Source organism: Mesoplodon densirostris, chromosome X (genome assembly GCF_025265405.1).
Source record: "Mesoplodon densirostris isolate mMesDen1 chromosome X, mMesDen1 primary haplotype, whole genome shotgun sequence".
NCBI classification, from domain to species: Eukaryota; Metazoa; Chordata; class Mammalia; order Artiodactyla; family Ziphiidae; genus Mesoplodon; species Mesoplodon densirostris.
The window spans coordinates 76,268,606-76,277,646 of NC_082681.1; positions in this window are offsets into that span (position 1 = coordinate 76,268,606).

Sequence of the window (9,041 nt, forward strand, 5' to 3'; positions counted from 1 at the left end):
AATTTTTTTGCGTGTGAATGTCCAAGTTGTTCCAGTACCATTTGTTCAAAAGCTAATCTTTGCACCACTGTATTGCTTTTGCTTCTTTTTCAACCATCAGTTGACTATATTTATGTGGTTCTATTTCTAGGCTCTGTATTCTGTTCCATTGATCTACTTGTCTATTCTTTCACCAAAACCATACTATCCTGATTTCTGTAGCTTTATAATAAGTTTTTAAGTGGAGTAGTGTCAGTCCTCCAACTTTGTTCTTCTTCAGTATTTTCTTGGGTATTCAGGCTCTTTTTTTCTCAGCATGTAAACTTTAGAATCAGTTTGCTGCTATCTACAAAATAACTTACTGGGATTTTGATTGGCTTTGTTTTGAATCTATAGATCAAGTTGAGAAGTGACATGTTGTCAATATTGAGTGTTTCTATATGTAAATATAGAATACATCTCTATTTATTTAGTTTTTCTTTGACATATTTAATGAGAGTTCTGTAGTTGTCCTCATAGAGATCTTGTACATACTATGTTAGATTTATACCTGATAATTTAATTTTTTGGATGATAATGTAAATGGTAATGCATTTTAATTTTATTAAAATTTTTTTTCTCAATTTCAGGTACTTTCCTTATTTAAACCTTTTTTTAATCATCTTTACTGGAGTATAATTGCTTTACAACATTGTGTTAGTTTCTGCTGTACAACAAAGTGAATCAGCTCTATGTATACATATATCCCCATAACCCCTCCCTCTTGAGCCTCCTGCCCACCCTCCCTATCCCACCACTCTAGGTAGTCACAAAACACCGAGATGATCTCCCTGTGCTATGCAGCAGCTTTCCACTAAATATCTATTTTACATTTGGTAGTGTATATATGTCAATGCTACTCTCTCACTTTCTCCCAGCTTCCCCTTCCCCCAGTGTCCACAAGTACGTTCTCTACTTTTGCATCTTTATCCCTGCCATGGCACTAGGTTCATCAGTACCATTTTTTAAATTTATTTATTTATTTATTTATTTATTTATTTATTTTTGGCTGTGTTGGGTCTTTGTTTCTGTGCAAGGGCTTTCTCTAATTGTGGCAAGCGGGGGCCACTCTTCATCACAGTGCACGGGCCTCTCACTGTCGTGGCCTCTCTTGTTGTGGAGCACAGGCTCCGGATGCGCAGGCTCAGTAGTTGTGGCTCACGGGCCTAGTTGCTCCGCAGCATGTGGGATCTTCCCAGACCAGGGCCTGAACCCGTGTCCCCTGCATTAGCAGGCAGATTCTGAACCACTGAGCCACCAGGGAAGCCCCAGTACCATTTTTTTAGATTCCATATATATGCATTAGCATACAGTATTTGTTTTTCTCTTTCTGACTGACTTCACATGGTATGACAGACCACCACCTCACTACAAATAACTCAATTTCGTTTCTTTTTATGGCTGAGTAATATTCCATTGTATATATGTGGCACATCTTCTTTATCCTTTCATCTGTTGATGGACATTTAGGTTGCTTCCATGTCCTGGCTACTGTAAATAGTGCTGTAATGAACATTGTGGTACATGTCTCTTTTTGAATTATGGTTTTCTCAGAGTATACGTCCAGTAGTGGGATTGCTGGGTCTTATGGTAGTTCCATTTTTGTTTTTTAAGGAACCTCCATACTGTTCTCCATAGTGGCTGTATCAATTTACATTCCCACCAACAGTGCAAGAGCATTCCCTTTTCTCCACACTCCCTCCAGCATTTACTGTTTCTAGATTTTTTGATGATGGCCATTCTGAGTGGTATGAGGTGATACCTCATTGTAGTTTTGATTTGCATTCTCTAATGATTAGTGACATTGAGCATTCTTCCATGTGTTTGGTGGCAATCTGTATATCTTCTTTGGAGAAATGTCTATTTAGCTCTTCTGCCCATTTTTGGATTGAGATGCTTGTTTCTTTGATATTGAGCTGCATGAGCTGCTTGTATATTTTGGAGATTAATCCTTTGTGCGTTGATTCATTTGCAAATATTTTCTCCCATTCTGAGGGTTATCTTTTCATCGTTTATGGTTTCCTTTGCTGTGCAAAAGCTTTGAAGTTTCATTAGGTCCTACTTGTTTATTTTTGTTTTTATTTCCATTATTCTAGGAGGTGAGTCAAAAAGGATCTTGCTGTGATTTATGTCATAGAGTGTTCTGCCTATGTTTTCCTCTAAGAGTTTTACAGTGTCTGACCTTACATTTAGATCTTTAATCCATTTTGAATTTATTTTTGTGTATGGTGTTAGGAAGTGTTCTAATTTCATTCTTTTACATGTAGCTGTCCAGTTTTCCCAGCACCGCTTATTGAAGAGGCTGTCTTTTCTCCATTGTATATGCTTGCCTCCTTTGTTAAAGGTAAGGTGATTGTAGGTGTGTGGGTTTATCTCTGGGCTTTCTATCATGTTCCTCTGATCTATGTTTCTGTTTTTCTGCCAGTACCATACTGTCTTGATTACTGTAGCTTTGTAATATAGTCTGAAGTCAGGGAGCCTGATTCCTCCAGCTCCGTTTTGCTTTTTCAAGATTGCTTTTGCTAGTCGGGGTCTTTTGTGTTTCCATACAAATTGTTAAATTTTTTGTTCTAGTTCTGTGAAAAATGCCATTGGTAGTTTGATAGGAATTTCACTGAATCTCTAGATTGCTTTTTGTAGTATAGTCATTTTCACAATGTTGATTCTTCCAATCCAAGAACATGGTACATCTCTCCATCTGTTTACATCATTTTGATTTCTTTCATCAGTGTCTTTTACTTTTCTGCATACAGGTCTTTCGCCTCCTTAGGTAGGTCTATTCCTAGGTATTTTATTGTTTTTGTTGCAATGGTAAATGGGAGTGTTCCTTCATATCTCTTTCAGATTTTTCATCATTAGTGTATAGGAATGTTAGAAATTTATGTGCATTAATTTTGTATCCTGCTACTTTACCAAATTCAGGTAATACATTTGTAAATTTCAAATTCCACTTGTTTACTGCTGGTGTATACAGCAGCGGTTGAGTTTTGTATATTAATCTTGTATCCTGCAATCTTGCTAAAATCACTCATTAGTTGCAGGAGTTATTATTTCAGTTTTTCTACATAGACAATAATTTCATCTGCAAAACTTTTTATTTCTTTGTTCCCAGTTTGTATAACTTTTCCACTTTATAGGTCTTCCTGCATTAGCTAGAACTTACAGTACGATGTTGAAAAACAGTGGTGGAAGGGTACATTGGTGCCTATTCTTGATCTTAGTGGGAATGCTTCTAGTATCTCACAATTAAGTATGATTTTTTAACATCTTTATTGGAGTATATTTGCTTTACAATGATGTGTTAGCTTTGCTTTATAACAAAGTGAATCAGTTATACATATACATATATCCCCATATCTCCTCCCTCTTGTGTCTCCCTCCCACCCTCCCTATCCCACCCCTCTAGATGGTCACAAAGCACCGAGCTGATCACCCTGTGCTATGCGGCTGCTTCCCACTAGCTATCTATTTTACATTTGGTAGTGTATATAAGTCCATGCCACTCTCTCACTTCGTCCCAGCTTACCCTTCCCCCTCCCCATGTCCTCAAGACCATTCTCTACCATTGCGTCTTTATTCCTGTCCTGCCCCTAGGTTCTTCAGAACCTTTTTTTTTTTTTTTAGATTCCATATGTATGTGTTAGTATATGGTATTTGTTTTTCTCTTTCTGACTTACTTCAGTCTGTATGGACTCTAGGTCCCTCCACCTCAGTACAAATAACTCAATTTCATTTCTTTTTTGGCTGAGTAAAATTCCATTGTATACATGTGCCACATCTTCTTTATCCATTCATCTGTTGATGGACACTTAGGTTGCTTCCATGTTCTTGTTATTGTAAATACACCTGCAATGAACATTGTGGTACATGACTCTTTTTGAAATATGGTTTTCTCAGTGTATATGCCCAGTAGTGGTATTGCTGGGTCGTAAAGTAGTTCTATTTTTAGTTTTTTAAGGAACCTCCATACAATTCTCCATAGTGGCTGTATCAATTTACATTTCCACCAACAGTACAAGAGGGTTCCCTTTTCTCGACACCCTCTCCAGCATTTATTGTTTGTAGATATTTTCATGATGGCCATTCTGACTGGTGTGAGGTGATACCTCATTGTAGTTTTGATTTGCATTTCTCTAATGATTAGTGTTGTTGAGCATCCTTTCATGTGTTTGTTGGCAATTTGTATATCTTCTTTGGAGAAATGTCTATTTAGGTCTTCTGCCAATTTTTGGATTGGGATTTTTGTTTTTTTGACATTGAGCTCCATGAGTTGCTTGTAAATTTTGGAGATTAACCTTTTGTCAGTTGCTTCACTTGCAAATATTTTCTCCCATTATAAACGTTGTCTTTTTTCTAAGTATGATGTTAACTGTAGTGTTTTGTATATATTTTTTATCAATTTGATGGTGTTCCCCTCTATTTGTAGTTTGCTGGAATTTTTTTTTTTCATGAATGTGTGTTGAATTTTTTCAAATGCTTTTTCTGTACCTATTTATATGATCATGTGATTTTCCTCCTTTAGTCTGTTGATGTAATGAATTACAGTAATAGATTTTCCAATACTGAACCAGCCTTGCATACCTGCAGTAAATCTCACTTGGTAATGGTTTATTAGAATTCTTATATACATTGCTGGCTTCAAATTTGCTAATATTTTGTTGAAGGTTTTTGCATCTATCTTCATGAGAGATATTGGTGTGTAGTTTTCTTTTCTTGTTATGTATTTGTTTGGTGTTGGTTTTGAGGTAATATTAGTCACATAGAATGAGTTAGGAAGTGTTGCCTTTGCATTTGTCTTATGGAAGGGATTATAGAGAATTGGTGTAATTTCTTCCTTAAATGTTTGGTAGATTTCATCAGTGAGCTAATCTGGGCCTGGTGTCTTCTTTTTTGGAAGGTTATTAATTATTAATTCAATTTCTTTAATAGATATATGCCTATTCAGATTATCTATTTCTTCTTGTGTGAGTTTTGGCAGATTGTGTCTTTCAAGAAATTGGTCCATTTATTCTAGGTTATCAAATTTGTCGGCATAGAGTTATTCATAATATTCCTTTACTATTGTTTAACATACATGTGATCTATACTTATGTCCCCTCATTCATTTTTGATATTAGTAATTTGTGTTCTCTCTCTTTTTATCTTTGTTAGCCTAGTTGGAGGCTTATTGATTTTATTGATCTTTTCAAAGAACCAGCTTTTTGTTTCATTGATTTTCTTTGTTGTTTTCCTCTTTTCAATTTCCTTGATTTCTGCTCTAACATTTATCATTTCTTTTCTTCTGCTTACTTTGTCTTTATTAACTTTATTGAGGAATAATTGAAAAATATAATTGCATATATTTAAAGTGTACAATATATACGTATAACTGAATCACTTTTCTCTACACCTGAAACTAACACAATATTGTTAGTCAACCATAGTCCAATATAAAATTTAAAAAATGTACAACATGATGATTTGATATACATATACATTGTAGAGTGATTACCAAGATCAAGATAATTACAGATCTATCACTGCACACAGTTAACATAGTTAACTTTAGTGTGTGTGTGTATGGTGAGAATGCTTAAGATCATCAGCTTTCAAGTATACATTACTGTATTATTAACTTTAGTCACATGCTGTACATTAGCTCCCCAGAACTTATTCTTATTCCAACTGATAATTTTTACCCTTTGACCTACAATATTCCATTTTCCACTCACCCCAAGCCCTGGCAACCACCATTCTTTTATGTGTTTCTGTGAAACTGGTGTATTTTTCTTTTAGATTCCACACCTAAGTGGTACCATATACTATTAGTCTTTCTCTGTTTGGCTTATTTCAGTTAGCATAAAAACCACAAGATTCATCTATGTTGTGACAAATAGCAGAATTTCCTTCATTTATATGGCTGAATATTACTCCACTGTGTATGAATACCACATAATTCTTTATCCATTTTCCATCAGTGGACAATTAGGATGTATCCATGTCTTGGCTATTGTGAATAATGCTGCAATGAACATGGTGTACAGATATCTCTTTGAGATCGTGATTTTATTTTCTTTGGGTATAAACCCAGAAGTGGAATTGCTGAATCATATGGTAGTTCTATTTTTAATTTTTTGAGGACCTGCCATACTGTTTCCCATAATGGCTGTACCACCAACAGTACACAAGAATTCCTTCTTCTCCCTGTCCACACCAACACTTATCTCTTGCCATTTTGATAACAGCCACCCTAACAGGTATGAGGTGTTATCTCATTGTGGTTTTTATTTGCATTTACTTGATGATTAGTGATGTTGAATACCTTTTCATGTATCATGTATGGCCATTTGTATGTCTTCTTTGGAAAAATATTTCTTTAATTCTTCTGCCCATTTTTATATCAGATAGTTTGTATTATTTTCCTATTGAGTTGTATGAGTTCTTTATATATTTTGAACATAATCCCCTAACCAATATATGGTCTGGAAACATTTTTTCACATTCTGTAGGTTTCCTTTTCATTTTGTTGATTGTTTCTTTCCCTGTACAGAAGCTTTTTAGTTTGATGTGTTATTTCCACATGATTTTTGCTTTGGTTGTCAGTGCTTTTGTTGTCATATCTAATAAGTAATTGTCAAATTTAATGTCAAGGAGATTTTTCCAGGAGTTTTATGGTTTCAGCTCTTACATTTAAGTATTTAATCCATTTTGAATTAATTTTTGTGAGTGGTGTGAAATAGGGGCCAATTTCACTCTTTTGCATGTAAATATCCAGTTTTCCCATCACTATTTATTGAAGAAACTATTCTTTCTTCATGAGTATTATTCGCTCCTTTGCCAAGTATGTTTTTTTAAATTAAATTAAATGTTTATTTTATATTAGAGTATACTTGATTTACAATGTTGTGTAGTTTCAGGTGTACAATGAAGTGACTCACTTGTACATATACATATATCCATTTTTTTCAGATTCTTTTCCCATATACAGAATATTACAGAATATTGAGTAGACTTCCCTGTACTATACAGTGGGTCCTTGTTGATTATCTATTTTATATATAGTAGTGTGTATGTGTTAATCCCAACCTCCTGACTTATCCCTTCCCCCCAAATATGTTGACTCTATATTCATGGCTTTATATCTGGGATCTCAGTTCTTTTCCAATGGTCTCTATAGCTATTTTTGTGCCAGTATTATGCAGTTTTGATTAATGTAGCTTTATATCATAGTTTGAAATCAGGAAGTGTGATGCCTCCAGTTTTGTTCTTCTTTCTCAGCATCGCTTTGGCTGTTTGAGGTCTTCTGTGATTAAATACATATTTTATCTTTGTTTTTTCTATTTCTGGGAAAAATGCCATTGGAATTTTCATAGGGATTGTGTTGAAAATGTAGATGGCTGTGGATAGTGTGGACATTATAAGAATATTAATTTTCATTCTATGAACACAGATCATCTTTCCATTTATTTGTGTCTTCTTCAATTTCTTTCATCAATGTCATAGTTTTTATTGTACAGATTTTTCACTGCCTTGAATAAATTTATTCCTGAACATTTTATTGTTTTTAATGCTATTGAAAATGGGATTTTTTTCTTTACTTCTCTTTCAGGTAGTTTGTTTTTAGTGTATAGAAGTATACCTATGTTTTGTGTGTCAATTTTGTATCCTGCAACTTTACTGAATTCAGTCATTAGTTCTAACAGTTTTTTTGGTGGCTTCTTTATTATTGCCTATAAGTAAGGTACATTTTACGTATGCAAGATTATGTCTTCTGTAAACAGAAACAATTTTACTTCCTCCTTTTCTATTTGGATGCCTTTTAATTCTCTTTCTTGCTTTATTGTTCTGGCTCTGAATTCTAGTACTTTCCTGCATAGGTGTGGTGAGAGTGGGTACCATCTGATCTTAAAGAAAAAGCTTTTGATCTTTCACCTTTGAGTATGATGTCAACTGTGGGCTTGTTATAGATGGCCCTTATTATGTTGAGGTAGATTCATTCCATGCCCAATATGTTGAGAGTTTTTAATAATGGAAGATGTATTTTGTCAAATGCTTTTTCTGCATCTATTGAGATGATTATATGGTTTTTATCCTTCATTTTGTCAATGTGATGTATTGCATTTATTGATTTGTGTATGTTGAACCACCCTTGCATCCCAGGGATAAATCCCACTTGATCATATGCATGATTTTTTAGTGTAATGTTGAACTCTATTTGTTATTATTTTGTTGAGAATTTTTGCATCTATATTCATCAGGGATTATAGCCTATAATTTTCTTTTAGTGTCCTTATCTGGCTTTGGTATCAGGTGATACTGGCCTTATAAAATGAGTTAGGAAGTGTTCCCTCCTCTTCGTTTTCTTTGCAACAGCTTGAAAAGGGTTAATATAATTCTTCTTTAAATGTTGGGAAGAATTCAGCAATGAAACCATCTGGTTCTAGGCTTTTCTTTGTTGGGATGTTTTTGTTTACTGATTCAATCTTGTTACTCATTACTAGTTTGTTTAGATTTTGTGTTCTTCATGATTTAGTCTTGGTAACTATAACTTTCTAGGAATTTATCAATTTCTTCTAGGTTGTTCAATCTTCTAGTATATAATTGTTTATAATATTCTCTTTTATCCTTTGTATTTCTGTGGTTTCAGTTGCAATGTCTCCTCTTTTTTAAAATTAATTAATTTATTTTTGGCTGTGTTGGGTCTTCATTTCTGTGCGAGGACTTTCTCTAGTTGTGGCAAGCGGGGGCCACTCTTCATCGTGGTGCACAGGCCTTTCACTGTCGCAGCCTCTCTTGTTGTGGGGCACAGGCTCCAGACATGCAGACTCAGTAGTTGTGGCTCACGGGCCTAGTTGCTCTGCGGCATGTGGGATCTTCCCAAACGAGGGCTTGAACCCACGTCCCCTGCATTGGCAGGCAGATTCTTCCCTGTGCCACCAGGGAAGCCCGCAATGTCTCCTCTTTAATTATAATTTTATTTGAGTCCACTCCCTTTTTTCTTCATTAGTTTAGCTATCAGTTTGTCAATTTTGTTTTCTTTTTTA